The 23297-nt window shown below is 43.9% G+C and overlaps 1 long non-coding RNA gene across 1 annotated transcript in view; it reads right to left on the bottom strand.

Annotated features, from left to right (window-relative positions):
* Positions 1 to 22293, bottom strand: part of LOC138571760 (uncharacterized) — a 248895-nt gene extending 226602 nt beyond the window's left edge. The window contains exon 1 of the long non-coding RNA XR_011303896.1: positions 22115 to 22293. This is a non-coding gene — a long non-coding RNA (uncharacterized lncRNA). The remainder of the gene's footprint in view (positions 1 to 22114) is intronic.
* Positions 22294 to 23297: the final 1004 nt, after the last annotated feature.

Raw genomic sequence — 23297 nt, 5'->3', positions numbered from 1 at the left:
ACTTTTCTGTGAAATAAATCCCTGGTGGCTAGTGCCCCCCCTCTCCCACCCAAAATTCTCTTTTGTTGTTTTTTGTTCTCATTTTGCCCCCTTCCCTGGGGGCAAATGATGAGCCATCTGCCCCAGGGGGCCCTAACCTGCAGGCCACATCCTTTGGGGGCCTGCACACTTATTCCTGGTGGCCCCCCACCTCCCAATTGGATGGGGAGCCACCTCATGTACTCCTGCCTGGGGGCATAAATCTGCCCCCAGGGAGGGCTACAAGGGGTGGCTCCCCCTTTCCACTTGGTGTGGGAGGGGGCGGGCCACCACCCTTTCATGGGGGGCAAAATAAATCCCCCCACCCCCAATCCCAGTTTTTTTAAAATATTGTTCTTATTTTGCCCCCTTCCCTGGGGGCAGATGATCAGCCATCTGCCCCCAGGGTTTATCAGATATGTGCCCCCATGCATTGGGGGGTAGGGGAGAGAGGGCCGCTTACTGTAAGCAGCTCCCACCTCCCCCTCACATTCAAAGACATCTCTGGTGTCTAGTGGGCATTTCTGCCCGCGGATCGAGCGCCCTGAAGGTAATTGAAGGTAATCCATCCCCCTGGTAGTGAGGGGGGACCTCCCCCTCACATAGCCAGGAGGTTGGATTACAGTTTTGAGCGATCCCTGTTTTACAGGGATCGCTCAAAATGAAGTGCCAAAAAGGACGAGCTATCTCGTCCTTGGCACTGCAGAAGTAATTCCAAGGACGAGATAGCTCATCCTTGGCACTGAAGGGGTTAATAGTACTGCAAAAACAAAGGCAGAGACTGAGGGGCTATGCCCTTTGATCGGCACTTCGATTGCTTTAGTAGAGTATAAGTATAGTTATAAGTATAATTATACTTAACTCGTCTACTCATTTAGCAGGAAAGGCACAGCATAACCTTGATAGAGAACGGAGCTGATAATACGGGCAGTCATTTTGCAAAGTATCACGTACCCTCATGCGGACTGTGTTTATCTCCTTGGGGTACTTAAACGTAAGCACTACAACAATGGCCTCTCCAACTCGAAACAGAAGTCCTAGGGATGGTGATTTGAACAACCTGACGTTGGAGGAGACTACCAACTTTCTGATTGTTGTGCAGGTCGAAATAGGACAGAAAACCACATCTGCCCTAAATGTTTTGGAAAACAATAAGGATAATGACTGCAGTTAGTATCTTGCAGCCATAAGCACCCCAAATTCATCAGAGATTGACTAACATTCAGATCTACATCTAGACTCCGAGATCGCAGCATCTACATCAGAGGCACAGGAAATGTCAGCTAGTCCCAAAGAATCTCAGAGTGTAAATAATGCAAGAAACACAAGTAATCTCTACTTAAGTTCTGGAACTTCTGCTTCCATACTACTGGAAGAAAATAAAAATCTGCCATTGGCTTCTCAAACCAGAGTTTCTGGGACCTCTATCTTTACGGCTCCTAAAACCTCAAACAACACGGCTTAAAGCCGCTTTTCATGGAAACCTAGAGGTCTGAGGTTTAGTTCCCATATTGGAAGCCATGCCACATCTATAGTGGCACATCCGCCTGTCCCCCAACGACCATGCAATTCACTTTCCCTGGCCAAAGCTCTCTAACAAATGGGGGCATGCCGCACCAACAGGGAAAGATCGCAGAGAGTTCTTCACCTCAGCATTTCTTGCATGCGGCGAGTTCTGGTCGGTCAAGACAAACAACAATCCTCCAACATGTTGTGCAAAATGACATCAAAAACATTTCAGGAAACCCAGCCCTGCAAAACTTGGGAGCAAAAGAACTGCCTATTGACTTTCACAAAAAAGTAGAGTGATCCAATGGACAAAGGCCTTATTCAGCCAGTGGAGAACGGAGAGGTCGATTGTGAGGCATAAGGAAATCGGCCTAGAGACATAATTAATTGTATTCCTGTAAGTGTTCAGGTACGATCTATAGCATCCCAAACAGCATGGGCGGCTCACGCAAACTGCCCCCGGAAATGTCGCAGATTGTGCACACAGGAGGATGTCAAACTGAGTAATCATGTGGCACTATCTGATGAAGACTTATTGTTGGACATGGTAGCGGCTCAGGTAGAGGAAAAATCTTCTTCGGGCTCGCTATTAAACGCCAACATGATTGCATCATTCTCTGTTACTATGACTCCATTTATGAAGTTCTGTGAGAGCATTGCAGATCAATTAAAAGATCAATCTACCTTGATTCCAAAATTATTTTCATTGAGGGATTTATTTCAGCACTCAAGGTCAACAAGGACAAACAGGAAGAACATATTACCAAGTTCCTGAAGTCCACTTTGGACCCATTAATAATAGACAAAGAAAAAGGAAGACTATCTATGTCTAACAATAGTCAACATTGTCCAATTTTTAGCACAGATCCATGTGACGAAAGCGCAACTACTAGATTGAATGCAATCAGTTTGGGGCTCATTAGTGCCTCAAGTGACCCGACGGTGAACTCCACCATAATAGTGGAAGACATGGATGACATGGACACATCTTCCCTTAAAGGAATAAGAGAAATTCTAAAATCAAAAAGTGTTGTATGTAACAGAGTTCCCCCAAAGGCAACAATGCCCCGACCAGGGGTGTGGAACTGTATTGAGGTTGAAGACAATCAGATTCCCGGCACTTCAAAGCACATTTTTTCTGGGAGTCAGAAGGGAGTGAGCTGAGGAAACTATTTGAGTCTGATGTGCTGGGTATCTCAACTAACAAATTTGTGCCCACCTTAAACATTGGAGGACCTAGGAAACCGACTGTTACATCCTCAAAAATGTATGACATTGTTGTAAATGGCTTTAATATGGAGAATGGTGCTACTGAAGAGGCCCGTTCTGGGCATAAACTTCCCAGCTCCAACAAGCAAGTGAAACAAGTGAACTTTGCCACAAAACCTGGGCAACAAACAAAAACTAAGGCAACCCACAACAATCAAGAACTTTAGGGAACCGGCCCACCAGCTGGTTAACAACCAAGATAAGGAACAGATAACTCGGTTGCCAGTAAAGCCCGTTGAAGACTCCTATATAAGTGTGGAATCCGAAGAGGACCTACATAATGTCAAGAAAAACCCAGATGTAACCAACAAAATAAGGCGTAAAAATACCTTACGATCATCAGAATCCACTAGTGATTTAGAGGATTTAATAAATCTTTTGATCTACTCTGCCGACTGGGACAAAGTCCTAGAGTTCAAATCTTCCTTGGAAGACCGTCTAACTGCACTGAAAACCAACGACATCAGGGATTCCTCTCCAAGTATTCTACTTGAGGCCATCCATTTTGCAGGCATTGATGGTGAAACCTCGAGTTCGTCAGACTCTGAAGAACAACAGGACTTGACTCCACCTAGGATTGCAAACCCTCAATTTAAAACGAGGGGAGTATCCAGAGTTAATAAGGGCAGACCTCTTCGAGAAGACCCCCCAGCAAGTGCTGGGAGATGTTTTATGACACTTGAAGAGAAAAGCAGGGCCATAAGTAACCAGCAAACTGGTCCAAGAAATATCACAATTCTGCGGCCTCTAAATTAGACAGGCCATATCACTTGAAGAAACTCTTGAATGAGAAGAAAAAAAAATCTATTTATATGGAATTAAGGAGAATCTTACATATTCAAGATAACCTTATTCTTAACAGGGCCAATATTCTCAGGCTTTTTCATAGTATTGGTCCACTAGCTGGAATTAATTTTAGGGATCTGCTTGTGGTAGACTTCCCGGACAAACAGAGGGAAGATATGGTGGTATTACACCTTGCTTCAATGGAAATTAAACAATAACTACTACAAGAAACAACACATTTGAAAACAATGGGGTTCTCATTAAAAGCAGTTACCATTCCTAGCTTGGGAAGCAGCGAAGAGTTCAATTCATATGCTTGCATGCCAGTCAAGACTCACAAAAACAACAGCAATAAGCATATGACAGGTGCCAAATCACCCCCCCTACCCAGAATGTACAAGGGTTAAAATTGATGATATATGGTCCCAGGGAGTGAATGATAGTAGAAAGGATGAATGGATGCCTGAAAACCCAAATAGCTTTAGAATAATGGTAAACAATTCAAATCTATCTAAGAACATACCCTGCACCATCATGGGTTCACAGGCCCATAAGGCGGGGGACAATTGGGATTGGCTGGCCCACAATCTTGCACAGAAATTATAATGCCAAAGTTTGAGAACTACGATCATTATACCCTGTGTTCTTATAGGATGCTGGAACACGAGGGGCTTTAAACATTTACATTTATTGGTCGAAGGGAGCATCCGTTTTGATGAATTGGATGTTGTCTGTCTCTAGGAAATGTGGCTGCTTTTACAGCCCACCCTTGAGAGATGTGTCTTCATCCTCAATCCAGCAACTAAGGGATGAAAGGTAGACCAATGGCAGGTTTACCGACTGTAGTCAAAGAGAGCTGTGGGCTTAACGTTGTATGGAAAAAGAATATATCACCCCTAATTTAAGTTCTCTTGCTAGAATACCAGAACTGTAAGGGTGATGCTGAAAGGAAGATCCTACTGTGTAATCTATATTGGAACATCAAGGACCCAGCATCAAAGAGCTTCACTCAACAACTACTGGAAGAGGTGGAGACTGCTATGATCGCCTATCATAGGTTGAATATCATATTGTGTGGCAATCTAAACATTCATTGCTTTAACAACTCTAAGACACTTATAGATCGCCCAACTAGCAATTTGCAAGAACCAGAAATATGATGACTGTCATTCAGGAAAGAACTTAAATTAAGGAACATCTCACTATTAAATGGAGCCATGGCAGGGAACATACCGCCAAAACCAACATGGAAGAGAGGGAAAGAATCCCACATACTGGATTACTTCTTTGCATCTGACAACCTCCACACTAGTATAGTGGACATGGCCGTTATTGATAGCACACAGAGTGATCACAATATACTGAAATTATGTCTCGCACTGGGTGTGAAGAAAGACCTTGTCATGGAATCAGATACCCTAGAACTGCATCCTGGAAGAAACAGACTGAGGCTGTCCCACAACAACGTGATTAAATTATCAAGAGACCTAAGGGATAAAGGGAGGATGGACGACCTAGAACGAGAGGGAGGACATACTGGCACTAATTAAAACTTCCAGCAATTCAAGAGCAGCAGGCCCTGATGGCCTAACGAACCTGACACTTCAAAAGAACCTGGAGGAATGGGCAACATTTTAATATCAATTGTTCTTATTGGTGAAATTAAGACGTAAAATTCCGGTCACATGGACAACATCCATCATTGTCTCCATCTTTAAGAAGGGTGATACGTCTGTTCCAACAAACTATAGACCTATGACCCTTCTAGATGTTGTTGGCAAACTCTTTGCAGCTCTAATTTTGAACTATCTTAATGACTGGAGCCAGGAATCTAAATACTGAGAACGCTGGCAAGCGGGCTTTGAAAAAGGTATCGGAACATCCTTGAATTTATTCTTAATTAATTATCTGAAATTAAGAACAGCAAAAAATAACAGCAAAAATGTATACCTGGCCTCAGTAGATCTATCCCAGACTCAGTCAACAGACAGAAGCTCTAGCTTATATTTAAAGACTGGGGATGCCCTGCCGATTTGTGTGAGGCAATTGAAGCACTACACTCCGATACTAGTATTCAAATAAAGCTGAATCAAAGGGGGGACTTGACAAGCCCCATAAAAACAGGAGTGGGCCTCAAGCAAGGATGTCACCTAGCACCAGCTAGGTTGTCCTTAAGCAAGAATGCTGCGTAGCGCCAGCCATATTTAAATTGTACTTTTCTGACATGGGCAATGCATTACAGGACATTAGGTAATAATAACAATAATAATTATTATTATTATTATTAGGTGCTTCACACCATCCATCTCTGGAACCCCGCTCAACAGATTGTTGTATGCCGATGACGACATCCTCCTCGACGAAACTCCAATCAGACTTCAGCGACAATTGAATGCTTTGGCTTGCTTCCTATAATCTAATGACCTTTCTGTGAATGCATCTAAACAGCGGTGCTGGTTTTTGGGAATCTAAAGCGTAAGACCTCTAAACTCAATAGTTGATATATAAATGGTGATAAAATTCAAGTAACAACTGAAATGACCTACTTGGGAATCTCTATTAATGTGAACAACATCAACGCACCCAGAGAAGCAAGTTTAAGATGCAAAGTAAAGATGCTGTCTGCCCAGGCAAGACTGATCAAAACCAAATATTGTAAGTTTTCACTGACCCCTGTAATTACCTTTTACTGCTTGAAGGTCGTCCCCATTTTGACCGACGGGGCTAAATGTGCATTCTAGCTGACTTGGAAGCTGTGGCAAACACTAGAGGGTCTTTTTGGAGATCTGTACTTGGGCTTCCAAATTGCATTCTGATAGCAGTGATACGGAAAGAACTAGGCCTTACTTCTTTAATCACCTTTGTGAGCTGGAAAACATCCTTCTATCAGAAATGCCTATTGCTGCCGCTTGATAGTGGCTTTATGTTACTTGGGTAGGCGCTCAAGATGGACAGAGAGCAACTACTTGTGGAATGAGGCAATAAATGTGTGGGTCTATTAGAATCAAGCGAGGAATCACTCATTGAAAATCCAGATTATGTCAAAAAGCGACTGTATGAGTATGACTGGATAGAGACGCTGGAGCTTGGACTGTCGTCCAAACTCTATGGAAAGTACTGTGTAGCATGAAGCAAACTAGGAACGATTCCTATATATCTGAGAAAGTGTCCCTCTGCAGCTTTGCGCCATCAATTCTTAAAACTATGACTCAACATTTTACTGACTAAGGAGATCCTTGAAGTAAGAAAACCCAAAGACACAAGAGATTGCACATATAGGCTTTGTGGTCACAAAATGGAATCACTCCGCCACCTCATTATGAACTGCCATTGTGTGGACCATATTCAACGCAATCTTTTACGCAGGTTCTTTGCGGACAATCAAACCTTAACCAAGAAAGACATTTGGTTATTCTCGCTGCAAGGGACTGGGCTATCTCTGACATTCGCTCTGTTAGAGCTAGTATCAATGATCATTGCCAAACTTGAAGAAAAAAAAAGAGAACCTAAAATTGTTTGGATATTTAACAAATCTATGGCATTCTTCTTTATCATTCTTTTTCTTTTCTACTACTTCTTTGTATTCTTCTAACGCGTCTTGTAGCTTGTCATTGTTTTCTCTTACTGGATCATTCATTTTTTCTCTTATATTAATTGGATGACTCTTCTTTCGTACTTGCATATTCTGTCAATTGTTGATTCACAAGCCTATGTAATGGCAAAAAGTTTCTATTGAAAATTAAATGCTATAATAAAAAATAAAAAAATAAAAATATATAGCTATGTGCCCTGGCCTCACATGCTTGGGAAAACTTAAAGCACACCTTGCCCTCCCTGAGAGTGTGAACAGGCAAGTGGATTTATGTTCTCAAAAAACAGACAGCAGGGATCACATTAACTGTAGGGGACATGAAAAGCTTTTTCGCCGCCCTGTTACGGATACAGGCAAACGAGATATGGAGGAAGGTGGATTGTAAAGAGGTAAAATTGAGTAGTATTAAACGTGAAGTTGTGCCCGTTTATAACTGTAGAGCACACATATGGAAAGCTTTGAGGAATAGATACCCAGACACACCTGACATAAACTCTACCATGGCCCGCACAATGAAGGCAGATAAGGACCCTGCACAGTACATTCAACAGATACAGGAGATGTGGCGGTTAGAGACTGGAGATACATGAAACAAGAATGTAACTGTCTTTTATCACATGTTGCTCAAGGTTCTTTCTGCAGAAGTGCAGGCAGAGCAGGCCGATTTGATAAGGTGGTTGGCATTGAAGCAAAGACATGGCCCAAAATACAGGCACACATACCACACTATTGTAGAGTAAGGCAGAAGGAGAGGATAGAACAAACACAGAATGCAGGAGTAAAACTAATACAGGAAAAGCTATCTAAATTCAGCATGGAAGGAACAGTAATTACTAACACCTCAGAAGGGCAGCATGGACAGAGCTCCCTTCAGGGATGGATAGAGAGGGGAGATGGGAGGTTTTCAGAGAGGACGGGGAGCAATCAAAGAGGTAGAGGGGGCAGATGGTGAAAGGGAGACCTAGGTTTGGAGGCAGTGTTGGTGTTGTGGGAAGACAGGACATGCTGCACGAGAGAATTCAGAAATAGGCCACCCATGCTATACAACCCTAACATCCTAGTGTACTGGCTCACTTACCACCCACACTCCCAGATTTTGCCCCCTGTTACTCCACATGCCCTAAGACCCACCAAGCAGTAGCCAAACCAATAGAGCCAGCCCTGAACAAAAGGCGCGAAGTAAGGCCTTTGTCCCTGTCTGCAGCTGCGCTGCTTCAGAGATCCACTTTGGGGCACACATCAGGACGCCCAGGCATGCAGGAGCATGCGAGCACCCCACACCATGCAGGCAGCAGAAACCCTGCAAAGATGGCTGCCCCAGTAGCCACTACCAACAATACAGCTACACTGTGTCTTTAAGAGCTAACCGATTGGCCCGACATGCCTGATAGGCATCCCGCACTATGAAACCGGAAGGCAGAGCCGGCCGTGAACAAAGGCTGTGAAGTAAGGCCATCATCCCTATCTGCAGATCTCTCCTGCTCGACACATGAACCAAAGCCACTACCGATCCTGGCAGATGACTAAAACACTCACAGCACTGAAGGTAAGCCCTCTGTACACCTCTTTACTAATGTGCCTATGTAAAGCTGCACAATGGTCTCATGAGGCTATATTGCCTGCTACACTTGCCTGTACCATGCCCAGCCCCTGTCTTACCTTCTCTTCCCACCCTCCTTGCGCAAACCCCTCCTCTCCCACCCAAACCCCACCTAGCCACTATGCCCAGGCAGACAAAGCTCACTCTACACCCACAAGTAGCAACCCCAATAGCAATATCAGTAGTCAGCTGCTGAGTAGCAATGCCAGCCCCCCTTACTCCCATGGACAGCCCTACCAAATGCCTGCTCACTGTCCCAATACATATATCACCTAGGTTGCTGAACAGGAACACCAGCAACACAAGCAGCAACCTCCATTATACTCCTTTGGTCTCACCGTGCACGACACACAAGAGCCACTCACCCTGCACCACCAGGTACGTAGACCCTGACATAACTCACAGCCGGGATCATAGCATCCCAGCAACTCAGCCTAAGACACTACTCAACCCCGCTCAAACACTACCTGCCATTACCCTCCCTTCCACATCTACCTACACATACGCCAGTCCAGATTCCCTCATCCATCACGCCTGTGACTCGCAAAACACAGAGGCAGCCGTAGCGTACCATGCAGCAGTGCATTCAGGAATTCCTACTTACGCATCAGAACCTCTGTTGCCTCCAACCAGACCTTCCAGCCACCATCCTGACCAGGAACTCAAACCTCAGAACAAGATCTAGTAGCCCTAACAAATCTCCCATCCATCACAAAAGTCAAGCACCTGCACAAAGGCCCACCCAAACTTACTCCATGCCCCTCTAATCAATGCCAGATCGCTCCCAGCTCATGCACTGGACATCAATGACTTCATCACATCCCAGAACCTTGACTTCCTAGCCATGTCAGAAACCTGGCTCCATCTGGCTGCAGGCCCAGCACTTTCACTGGCTCTCCCAGAAGGCTTCACCATACTAAGGCACGACAGAACTGACTCTAGGTGCGGAGGTGTTGCCCTCATTCACAGAGACTCACTCCAATTTCAAATCACACGATCCCCTAAAGTATCCAACTTTGAACTACTCTCACTCAAACTCTTTCTAGCCCCGTCAGATGCCATCTCCTTACACATCAATTACAGACCTCCTGGCCCCTCTTTACCCTTTGAAGAACTCTTACACTCAATAGGAGCCAACCTAAAACCTAAAACTAGAATCATTATACTAGGAGACCTTAATCTATGCTGCCTTTACCAGCTTGACGCAACCGCCGCCACATTTCTAAAAGATCTCTCTGATCTAGGCTTCTCTCACTGAGTCTGTGATCACACTCACAACAGAGGGAGATACCTGGACTGAATATCAAACCCAAATCTCCATCACGTCCAACGCCCCTTACCCATGGTCAGACCATCATGCCATATGCTTCTCCCTCCCAGTACCAAAACACTCCTCACCCAATACTAAGAGTTTACCACCTGTTCTAGCACGCGGCTCCACAAACATCACCAAAGACTCCATCACACCTCTACTCAACCCTCCTGAATAACCCGCACAGACTCACCAGACCCAGAATTCCTGGCAAACCTTTACACCAATACCCTCAGGAGTTCAGTTAACATAGTGGCCCCCTCCTCCCGAGAAAAGCAAAACCATCAAGCCACATCACCTCATACTTCTCATCAGACCTTGCCACCCTACGCTCTAGAAAAAGATCAGCGGAAGGTGCCTGGAAGAAGAACCCCTCCAATTCCACTAAAGCTACCTTTACTAGCTTTACTAGCTTAGCCAATTAACACAAGTATGCCACAATGGTGTCTAAAGCCTCAGCTTTCAACCTATGGATACCTAATGTATTTCAAACTAGTTTAAATACTTAAAGAATTGGAGGCCCCTTCTGCCCTGCCCAACACCTTCATCAAGGATCATATTTGGTGTAGCAGTATCCAGGATGCCATGTGCAACAAAATAACATCCCCCCAACTCACAATTGCCATGAAACAAGCAGGTACCACCCCCAACCACCAGCATACCCCGCTAAAGCCCCTTCCAACCACTCCTGCCTTCAATTTCAGAAAAGTGACAGAGGAGGAAACAGCAAAGATTCTCAGATCCCTGAAACCCATGTGGGCCAAAGGAGATATATGCCCAGCGATGGTCATCAATGACTGCAAAGATACATTAGTCCCCTTCCTAACCAGTTTCATCAATGCATCATTTGCCTCCAGCCAAGTCCCCAAAAGCCTAAGAGAAGCTTGGGTACTCTTGTTGCTTACAAAACCCTCCCTTTACCCTCTCTCCCCGAGCAACTATCATCCAATCACCACAGTACTGTTTCTCCTAAGGATCTTAGACAGGGCAGGATACCTACAAATTCAGGCCTACCTTAAAACACACCCCATACTAGGAACTGGCCAATCAGGTTCCTGCCGAGGACATGGAACAGAAACGGCCCTCCTAGATTTAAAAATGCAGCTGGACTCCTTCAAAGATGAAGGCAAACCAGCTATCACCCTCTTTCTTGATCTATCAGCTGCCTTTTGTCTGGTAGATCATTTTACCCTCTGCCATCATCTTACTACTTCAGCTAACTTTCCCACGTAAGGCACCTTATATGTCAACTTCTTGCTCACCAACAGAACCATGAGAGCCTTACCAGACACAGACAGTGCCCTCCCTATCCCGTTACCCTGCGGGATCCCACAAGGGTCCTGTGTCTTCCTCTCTTTATACAATATCTTCACCAAGCCCCTCTTCAACCTCCTCGACTCCCCGGGTGTCTCCTATACCAACTATGCTGATGAAACCCAAATCCTCCTCCCTCTATTCGGATCTTACCCCACTGACTCCCTGAGCATCATCAAAATCTATTCTATAATCCAAACATGAATGGCAAACAACCACATATGTCTGAATGATGAGAAAACAGATTCTGCTGATGGGCACCCCTACCATACAGTAGAATCTCAGAGAGGATTTCACCTCCTTACTCATTAATGGCATACGGATACCAATATCCTCTTCAGTGAAAACACTTGGAGTTCACTTGGACTCTACTCTCTCCTTCACCAAGCTTGTGAGTGCTATTTCTTCCTCACCCGCATAAACAACAAAACATAGCAAATCTGCCAGATATTTCCTCTCCACAGACAGCTGCCTAACTATTGCAAGAGCGATCATCGGAGCAAGACTCGACTACTGCATGTCATGCTCACTGGAACCTCTCAACACAATGTGAACAAACTCTAGGTCATCCAAAACAACGTGCTCAGAGCAGCCTTGAATATCTCCAAAAGAGACCATATATCAGAAACCAGAAAAAAAGGCCATTGGCTACCTATTAGGGAAAGAATCATTTTCAAAACTCTTGACATCACCCACAATGCCTGTGCCAGAAGATTGAAAAATCTACCTACACCAGACCATTAGGGACAATCTATGCAAACCGCCTAAAAACTCCAAAGACAAAAAGGACAAGAGGAGCAGGCTCCAGCTTGACCTCAATCGCAGCTCAACACTGGAATTCCTTGCTGCCGGACCTACAAGTGGAGCCCTCTTATGGACCTTTCCCTAAGGCACTAAAAAACGTGGTTCACTGCCTAAAAAAACTACTAGTCTGCCTATTTTGTATTCAATTCAGTGTAACCAGTGTCGGGAGTGCCACGATGCCCTAGGGCTTGGGCGCTTTGCAAATGCAATACATAAATCAATACCCGGCACCAAATCGCTTTCGGAAGCACATACATAATAAACATAGGGTATGGTAATTCATTGCACAGGGGCAAGTTGATGGGGGCAATACTTTCCCACTGCTAAGCACACATGTTTACCCACACCAGGCCAGCCCACAAAGGGATCTGAAGTGCTCAGTTCTATCAGAAACTTCTGACCCAGAAGAGGAACCCAAAGTGGGAGTAAAGATAGGAGACCAGACATTGGGCCTCATTACGACCCTGCCTGCCGCGTTATGAATGGTGCCGGTAAGGTACCAGTAAGGTACCGGTAAGATACCGGTAAGATACCGGTAAGGTACTGGCACTGTCCATACTGTGCCGCCACATTACGAGTTTGCTCACGGGTGGCGGTAGGCAAGTCTGGCCTGGCCAGAAGTGCATACGGCACCCACAAGCAGACCAGGATGCTAACAAAGGACCCATCATTAACAGGTCTGTTGTTAGCATCCTCCCCATTCCCATTGAGCCCTATGGGGTTCAAATGGGAATGGGGACGTACCGGGTCCGGGTCCCAAATATGGTAATTACCGGGCCCGCAAAAGTCAGAATGGCCCGGTAATTCCCTTTTTTCGGGACCCGGATACAAGGTTGGAGGTAGACATGCCGGTAATGACAGCATGGCTACCTCCAAACCCGTAATGATGCTCGTTTTCTTTTATGGTCTACACAGGTGCCACCAATTCTTGCATTAAGGAGGGGAAGTTTCCTTTGTCCGATGAAATAATGAACATGTAGGGATTCTCTGGTGCTGTTTTATTGGCTCCTTTCACTGAAGATTTACTCATTACCATAGGCACCCAAGAATTGTCAGCACCTTTTTTGTATTCACGAGATACCCCAGTTAACCTCCTGGGCAGGGACATCATGAGCAAGTTGAAAATGACCATTTCATTAATTGAGGAAGGCATAGGACTTGATTCACAGAGCATTTTCCTATGGGATTGTGCCATTATAAAATGCTTCTGTGAATCAGGCCCATTGTGTTTTCCACTGCAGGCATATAGCATGCTAGAGCTACTGTGGAAATACAAGCACTTTATGGCCACAGTGTCCTCCACCCAGATTTGTTGTTTTATGGGGTAACAGATCTGTTAGGTTGGGTATCTGGGGTTGCGAACAAAACACTATGCTTACCAGCGGAATTTCTATTCAGACCCTTCGTCCCCCTGGAGATAGCACCAGGGACCATTACCACATTATATTTAGAAGCTGTGATCACCAAAGCAGACACAGTAATACTTTCTGGTACAGACAAGAGTGACATTGAATGGCCTACAGTCTTATGTATTGACCCAGCACAGCAATTGCTAGAGGTGTCTGACGAGCAATCGTTCGAAGACACTGACAACCCCATAGAAATGGTGATTCAAATCTGTATACTCTGTCAGATAATTATTGAACAGAGAGTACCCCATACCATGACCTTGCTAAGACACTGCCACCACACCTCAGGGAAGATTTAGAGACGGTGCCCAGAGAGCTATGGACCAGTATCCCTCACAACATAGGTCTCTTAAAAGGCATAGGGGCAGATCACATCAAACTGAAACCAGAGGCACCATTGCCTTGGGTCCGGCAGTACCCAATGACCAAAGAATCAGACAAAGGGATCTACGCCACCATATAGTGTTATGGCACGAGGGTGTAATTGTGCCATCAGTGTCCCCATGCAACACGGCTTTGTTCCTAGTGAAACAAGCAAAAGGGTTTTCAAGGATGGTTCAGGACCTATGCCTGTTGAGTAATATTGTAGAGCAGAGTTTGCAGTGGTCCCCAATGCTGCCACCATCCTTTGCAATATTTCTGTCACATCGACCCATTTCACAGTAAAAGACCATAAAAACGCATTCTTCTCCATCCTGCTGCACCCTGACTCCCACGATCTCACAGGATTCTCCTGCAGAGGTTTCAAGACACTTGTTTTACAGTAAGGGGAATTGCATGGTCCTCAAACATTTTCAATAGGGTACTGCAAAAGGACATATGAAACCATCAGTGCATAGCACAGTTATTCAGTATGTAGACAACCAACCAGTGTGAAGCAGAACAGAAGAGCAGAACAGAAGAGCAGTGTATAAATGACAGTAGAGCAGAACAGAAGAGCTGTGTAGAAATGACTTGCTTTCACTTCTCACTTAATGGGCAGAGAAGGGATACAAGGTCGACAAAGAGAAATTGCAATACTGCCAGCAAGAAGTTGTATACCTAGGGCAGATAATATCATTAGCAGAGAGTAGAGTAACATCAGAAAGAGCAGCAGCAGTACACCACACCCTGTAGCCAACCACGATGAAGCAGATGCAGCAATTCCTGTGATTTTGTAACTATTGTCAATCCTGGATATTCAATTTCTACATCTACACCAAAACTCTACTGCAGGAGATAAACCAAGCACAGAAAGTTAAGTGGTCCATTATCTGGACAGATGAAATTACTATATCATTCCCAAGAACTCGACAAAGCAATCAGTAATGCACCAGTTTTAACAACGCCTGACTACCATAAATAATTCTTGCTGTTCTAAAATTCTAATGGTCAAGTAATGAGGCTGTCCTCACTGGGCAGACATCAGTGGGATACACACCGTTTGCTTATTACAGTGGTATTTTAGACCTAGTAATGCAGAGACATTTTCCATGCTTTCGCAACACAAAAATCATCTGCAATTACAACGGGATGCCCTGTAACATTATATGTGGAACATGCACGTTTTGCCATGCTAGAGAAATCCAAATATACTCTCACAACACAAAGAGCATCAGGATACAAGGTCATGTGTACAACCCTTCCCTTCACATAGTAAATATCACACAGTCAATCCAGCAACATTCTCGGCAGGATGGCTCAGAGGCAACATGCTCACATTGGAAGCAGGGCAAGACAGAGCATCAAAATTTCGATCCCCAGGTCGGCACTTAGAAACCTCTGGGTATTAAGCGTGTTATAAATAACCTATCACATCATATCATTCATTGCAAATATGAAGTAATATCTAAGGTATGACTCCCCTCACACTACTCAGCTCGAACGACTGAGATCATAGCATAGCATTAATAACTGCATTGGAAATATCAAAAGGTGTTTCACTACCATTTACGCAGATTCAGCTTACTTCACATTGACAGTACATTCGGGTCCCTTCAGATGGTGGAGGCAAGGATTCACAAAATCACACGGCACACCCTGTAGCAAAGTAAGGTATGCAGCTTACACCAAGGATATAGACTCAATTGCTTATGGTAACAATGCAGCAGATTTAGCAGCAAAAGAAGCAGCATATCTGGAAAATCCAAATCTTACAGTGTTCCTTGAGTCAATATTACAGCAGGTAGAACTAACGACTCCTTTCAATGCAAGCCCACCGACAGATTATTGAATTGCAGACACAGGCTTCCCCACAAGAGAAGGAATTATGAACCAAAGGGTGGTAGTCCTTATTCCAAGAATCTAATTTGGAGGCAGAATATTTCAGGGAAAGCAGTAATGCCCCATGAACGTGTTGCCCTCTACTAATGTAGCCGAGCAGTACATTGGAGCTGATTTACAGGAAGAATGGTTCATTCCCATCCTTCAAGAACATCTTGATAATTTCCTGTCTAATTGCACCACATGCAAGATGTATACTTCAGGTAATAACCTTAGAACGCTTAAAGCAACATTAACCCGCCCTGCAGGGCTTTTCTGACACCTTCACATTGACTACGTGGACATGGTTAACAGGTGTAGTAACTTCCATTATCTAATTATTGCGGTATGCCCATTCACTCGTTGGCTTGAAGCTGGTGCCTGTGTCCACCCTGATGCCAAATTGGCAGCAACATTTCTAGTACATGAAGTTTTTCCCCAATGCAGAAAATATGTGATGTCCTCAGATCTGACAATGGGGCACACTTCTCTAACAAGCTCTTCAAATAAATGTCCTCTTATTGGGCATAAAGCACATATTGTGCTCAGTCTACCTCCCACAAGACAACTTGAGTTTTGGATTGTGGAGTGTCTAAATGGCTTATTGAAACAATGTCGTGCTAAGATTTGTAACGCATTGAAAACATCTGGCTTCATTGTCTGCCAGTAGCAATGTTTGCTCTTTGCGATTAGCCAGGATCAGATCATCATATTACTACTCACAAAATAGTAACAGGCTTAAGGCTGCATACTCCACTCACAAAATCTGTCAGATTTATCTCCCATCAGACCAGGCCCCATTAAAGAGATCTAGTTCCACCAGTTGTAGAAAATTCATCCACAACTTCGTACGAAAGTAGAATCAACCAAGATTTGAAGGATCAATACAACATCTACACCACACCTCCAACACCCCCAACGGCCATGGTTGCCAGCCAGAAGATGCGGATCCAAATAACAGACACCCGGAAGGACAACAGATCCAACACCCCTCTCCCACATCATGAGGAGAATAATGGGGGCGATAAAGGTGTGTGACATTGATATCTCTTTAACTTCTCTGAACTCAATGCGCTCCTTTGGGCAGACAAACACTAACTTTTTTTACAGCCATGAAGACCAATGGACAATGTTAAAAAGATTACACCTTGTGTCATTTTCTTTTCTTCTCTCTATCTTTCCTTATGGTTGAATTTATATATTTGTTTTCTTGAGGTGGGTCCAATAACGTCACCAATATCACATTCATGCCGTGAATATAATTCTTCCGGTGACCAGAATTAGGGGGATGTTTTAAACCCAGGAGTTTATTTAGGCAGTGCCAACATGTGTTAGAACCACATGAACGTAGTGGGAAGAGTGATGTCGAGCAATCCTTGCAATGTGTGTTCTTTAATCTCTAATGCAACAGGCACACCTAGAATGTTTATACCATAGGAATTGCATCAAGAAGTAGTTCAATGTTTAGTGCACCTTGCTTTATGTAGAGTGCGAGGGTTGATTCAGGGACATAGGGTCCATGCACATTGGGTAGAATCTGACACCACAGCATACACAGATAACTAAATAAAGATAAAGAAGATGGCAGACATGGAGGTTTTGAAGACTCATATATTGGGCATGGGGAAAGGTGCAGGTATCTTTATGGTACCACCCCTTATCGGGTGTCCTGATAAAGTAGGACAGGAACAGCTTCAGTGCAAAACAAGACCACAACTGCAGATAGAAGATGCTGATTTTTTTAGCGACAAGTGGGTCAACGGGCTATTGGGGTGCAAAGCAGGAGGGATGTATACATTAGCAAAGAGAGGAGTGTCACAAATCAATGATACTTGTTTTCCTGTTTGGGAGAAATTTGTTAAGGAATGGACATGGATTGACCAGCATGAGAAGCCTATGAATGTACTTAAACTCACACTATTCCCCTTGTGTTTTAGAGGCAACAGCAGCAAGCATGTGGGGACTAACACACAGTGTAACATTATCATCCATCTACCAGACATTTGTGGGAGGAACAGCATCCCTCATGGAAGCATATTGGATGTGTGGTAGTCTGGTATATACCCAATTGCCACCACTCTGGAAAGGTTTATGTTCCTTTGCAAACCTGCAGAGTTGCATGTTCATTGTCCCAGACATCAATCTCACTACAAATAAACAAGCAGCCCACATCCAAATCAGTGCACTGCATGCATCAGTGGGACCGGCATTCTTCAGGCTTGCAACATTATTGACGCAGTAACTGATCCTACCAGGACTCCAGTGACAGCCTAAACTTCTCAGGAATAGCAGTCAGCCTGTTTAGTAAAGCTCAAACATTATTTCACTCTCTTCTCACTCCCAGTGTTCAGGCAGACGCAAATGCAAAACGGCTCAAAATAACCTGGTGGTATCTACTTCAACTTCCAAATGAAACAGAGCACAGGATAAACGGTGTGAGAGAAAAAATGAGAGCCATCAGATTGACCACCCTACAAAACAGGTATGTATTGGAGTGACTCACCACCATGCAGGGTGGCATCTGTGCAAAGAAAGGTAGTTCCTGTTGCACTTACATACCTTCTAATGATGCAGATAATGGCTCCTTAACCCAAGTAATTCACTCACTACACACTTTGCACACTGTAATGGAGAAGGAACGGGGGCCACAGAACAAGACTGATAACTGTCTAAAGTTTTCATGGGTACCTTCGTGGATGGGTAATATATGCAAAGTGCTGATTCCTGTCCTCGTTCTGTTGCTTATTGTTCTTTGAAACTGCCTGCTGGTTATGGGTTGCTGCAATCAGGCGAGGGCCAAGGGAATAACTATGATGTCACTTACACTTAAAACAGGTGAGGCCAGAGTAATTTGTAGAGCCAGCAGGCAACCTGAGTAATATCATTATGGTTTGGGTACCACAGACTGATTTTGACAAGCTGAAAGAAGCAAGGAAGGTAGTTAATAAATTAACTGAAGGGGGACATTTGGAATGTAGGTGCAATGTCCTAAAGTGGAGGGAAATACAAGCTGAGGATATTCTATCATCATAAAAATGTGGTAATTTTTTGTGTCAGTGTTTCTGTCTTTTGTCACAGTATTTCAGGCAATTTTTGAATTGGATTCACTTTTGCTATATACTAGAGAACACCTGGCTATGGAGTACATTGTGGAATGAAGGGCATCATAAAATATTGTCACAGATTTCCATTAGCATAAGGGCCCCTTACTACAAATTAGTCATTGTTGCAGCATCTAGCTGTTCTCAGGAGCCTTGAGTGAAATGTAGAAAACGGTTTGTGTTCTCAACAATAGATAAGTACAATAGTTGTGACAGGCATATTTTTGTGAACAAGGCCTTGGGTGGAGACATTGCCAAAAGCGCCAAACCAGGTTGTTGTTAGACTGCCCTGTAGTGGGCATTTGTAAGGCAGCTGGTTAGTACTGCTATATACCGTGTCACACTTACATGCCTCTGACACTTGTGAGGACAGAATTTCTTTCAATCCTTTTAATGCACAGACCTGTTTTCATTGTTCCTAGTTTGCTTACCAGTCTCAAGCTATTAGACTGTTACAATTAGTATTTTGCCTAACTGGCACACACGTAGCTGCCACTGTTGAGCTTCCATTGCTGATTGTCTTGAACTACACCTCCCATGAAAGGCAGCTGGTTAGTGATGGTTTGTGTCTGGATGTGGTTGGGACCTCTCATCCTTACTCTGCAGACTATCAGGTAATAAATTGTTCCTGATTCTTAGTATCTGTTCATTTGCTTTGGGTATATTTTTCCACCCTGTTAGGCACCTCATTACGTGCCCAGGCTTATTTCACTTCTAGCCTGTTATTATTGTTTGTTAATATGCCTAGCGATTTGGTTCTGTCCTTCGCTTGCTCGGACAGAGTCAGGACTCGAGCAGATTCCATACTTGCATAATATCTTAATATGAACTTTGGCAGCAATGTAGTAACCTCTAAAAAGTCAGATAATGTGGATTTGGACAGTTGCACTTTAACTCTACAAGCATTTGCTAGGTTTTATGCCCTGTTAGTGCCTTTAATAACCCACTGATTACGAATATTGCGTCTGATAGGGGCACTCCCTCTTGTATTTCTTCACCTGTCATTCCTGTATCTTCCATGGCTCCAGTTAATGACATGGTTAATGCGATAGTGATAGGAACTATGTTTCCTTCTTTGTGTTCTGTATTTTCTTTAAAAAAACATTTTGTCTACTGACCTCGCCTTTACTAATGATGATGCCAATGTCATTTGGCTTTTCTCTGAGTTGGTGACTACCGTTTAGCTTGAAAGTGTTCCCATGAGTTCCTCTTAAGTGTGCCCTTTTAGCAGTACACCTCCTTGTCTCTCCGACGGTACTGTCGATGATACTCCCGTGATGATGTTGAGTTATCTTTACATCAGCCTGATATGGTGACAGATCTGCTGTCAAGCACTCAAACAAAGGACGGTTTTGATCATTTTTTGGCAATTTTTCTATAAATAGGAATAATTCCAATTTGAAAGTTTAACTATTAAATACTTGACCATTGGTACAAAATGCAGTAGAATGAGCAGATGTTATCAATCTAACTAATTTGGATGTTTTAGCCTAGATTGACTAGTGGCTTAATGATTCGGCCACTCATACAGCCACACTCGCCACTCCTGCATGTTATAATATTATTTTTGCAAAGGTAGCGGGCGCCCCTCTCTCGAAAGAACAGACTTGATAACCTGTTCAGTAGTTATTAACCACTTGAGAGTTCGCAGCCACTGCTTTTACTCACTGTGCCTTTCACAGATGGTAAATATCCATTTGCATATCAGTCTTTGTCCTGCCCAGGGGCAGTCCAGCACCGAAATGCAATGGCAATTCCAACCTGAACGAGAGTACGACCAGCAACCCCATACACGTGTTTCGCCCTTGTTGGGGATCATCAGTGAGGTGAAGCTGATGCCTCTCTAAGCACAGTGAGAGGGAGACCACATCTGGTTGCCCCCAGGAGACCTAGGGTTACCAATCCCAGGTTCCTTGAAAAATAGTTTTGCAAAGGTAGCGGGCGCCCCTCTCTCAAAAGAACAGACTTGATAACCTGTTCAGTGGTTATTAACCACTTGAGAGTTCGCAGCCACTGCTTTTACTCACTGTGCCTTTCACAGATGGGAAATATCCATTTGCATATCAGTCTTTGTCCTGCCCAGGGGCAGTCCAGCACCGAAATGCAATGGCAATTCCAACCTGAACGAGAGTACCACCAGCAACCCCATACACGTGTTTCACCCTTGTTGGGGATCATCAGTGAGGTGAAGCTGATGCCTCTCTAAGCACAGTGAGAGGGAGACCACGTCTGGTTGCCGCCAGGAGACCTAGGGTTACCAATCCCAGGTTCCTTGAAAAATAGTTTTGCAAAGGTAGCGGGCGCCCCTCTCTCGAAAGAACAGACTTGATAACCTGTTCAGTGGTTATTAACCACTTGAGAGTTCGCAGCCACTGCTTTTACTCACTGTGCCTTTCACAGATGGGAAATATCCATTTGCATATCAGTCTTTGTCCTGCCCAGGGGCAGTCCAGCACCGAAATGCAATGGCAATTCCAACCTGAACGAGAGTACCACCAGCAACCCCATACACGTGTTTCACCCTTGTTGGGGATCATCAGTGAGGTGAAGCTGATGCCTCTCTCAGCACAGTGAGAGGGAGACCACGTCTGGTTGCCCCCAGGAGACCTAGGGTTACCAATCCCAGGTTCCTTGAAAAATAGTTTTGCTTTTGTAAAAGTCAGAAATTAAGAGGGGAGAAACAAGAGAAAAAAAGTAATTTAGTGCTTTAAGTTATTCCAGCCAATAATATGTAATGTATGAGAAATATGCCGTTCGGTCCTGTGTATGGACTGGGTAGCTTACCCAATGTAATTTTATGGCTTTTTCGCCCATTCAATCAATAGTTTCTTATAAGTGGGATTGATCCCATAATTTGTTCCTAGAAGCAATGAATTAGCAATTGGTTTGATTATGGGCTAATCACTGCCATTCCATAATTGTTTGCCTTCACTGACTATCCATTCCATTTGACTGATTAGTATCTAATTACGTTACCTCCCTGGTAACCAGCATCATTCAAGACAGAATGTTTACGTATTGTAAAATTCTCATTGTCTATGCTAACAGTGTTATACACAACCATCCATAATATGTTGATAATTAACTTAGAAATAGTTGCTGTCCCCTAAACTAAGATATATGTATCTAAGCTACGTGGATATACTGTTAATCGCTTACCGTATTGGAAAAGAATGACACGTGTCGGCTGAGCTTGAGGTAACAGTGCTGCCGGCGCCATTTTGGAACTCTTTTATTATAGAGTTGCCATGACAACACGCCGTGGTCGTGTACAATTGTGTTCTGCCACTGTGTTTTGCCAACCGCGGAGCGTATGACACATTGCTATCTTGCCATTAGCATCGTAACGGGCTGTTCAATACTAAATTCCTGATAATCTATCCGTTGATCATGCAGGCATAATCGTAGATGTGCCTGTACTCGTTAAATAGCACTAAATCGGTCTGAGACCTAATCACGAAAACCACCGCCATCTTGTGGCTCTTCGTTGTCCCGTTGTCATGACAACGCTGTGCGGTGATTATTAGACATGGCTGTCAGAAACTACTGATGCAACTAAATCTACATTCTTAATTCTAGTAGATTATGAGTTAGAGAAAATTAACCTAACTTCACATTTAAAACGTAAATTATTCCTCATACAGAGGAAAAGATAAGGAAAACAATATGATCTAGGCAAGTAATAGAGCCTAATTTATACATGAACTCTATAATTATATTTCCCAATACTGTTTAGACACTTGAATCCTACTAATATAGGTTGTGATCCATTAACGACAAGAGATTCCATTACAGCAACAAAGGCATAATATTTACATATATTATGAAATATATAGAAGATTTAATCCCCCTTGCACCTAGAGGAATGACAATAGCCTTTCTACTTAATTTGTTTGTAAATGCGCAACTGTTCTCAACACAGTTGCGCTCGCACCCTTTCTGGCTGTGTTTTGAGCTAAAATGCTTTGCACGATTTTCTTCTCTTTATGTCTACTTATCTTAAAAAAAGAGGGGCCACACCTGGAGATGGTGGTTAACCCACTTTCTTCAGGGCCACAGCACATTTTGTAGGTGTTGTCACAACAATATCTCTGTGAGAGGTACAGTTCTCACTACACAGAGTCCCACCCTTCAGCTTAACACTTTTGGCGTTCAAGTTAACACTTTGTTGGAGTGGGATGAATCAGATGCTGTATATCTTGCTCAGGTGCCTCTCATTTTGCAGCATTCCAGCATGCCCTGATATATCAGAAATCAGTGTTTGTGGAGTCTCGTTCCGCATGCTACATAGACTAACATTTTTTGAAGAAAATCGTGCAAAGCATTTTATCTTAAGAAACAA

Source organism: Ambystoma mexicanum, chromosome 1p (assembly GCF_040938575.1).
Source record: "Ambystoma mexicanum isolate Mex_15411 chromosome 1p, UKY_AmexF1_1, whole genome shotgun sequence".
Lineage (NCBI taxonomy): Eukaryota > Metazoa > Chordata > Amphibia > Caudata > Ambystomatidae > Ambystoma > Ambystoma mexicanum.
Note: the sequence above shows the minus strand (reverse complement) of the source record. Positions and strands in the feature narration are given on the sequence as shown.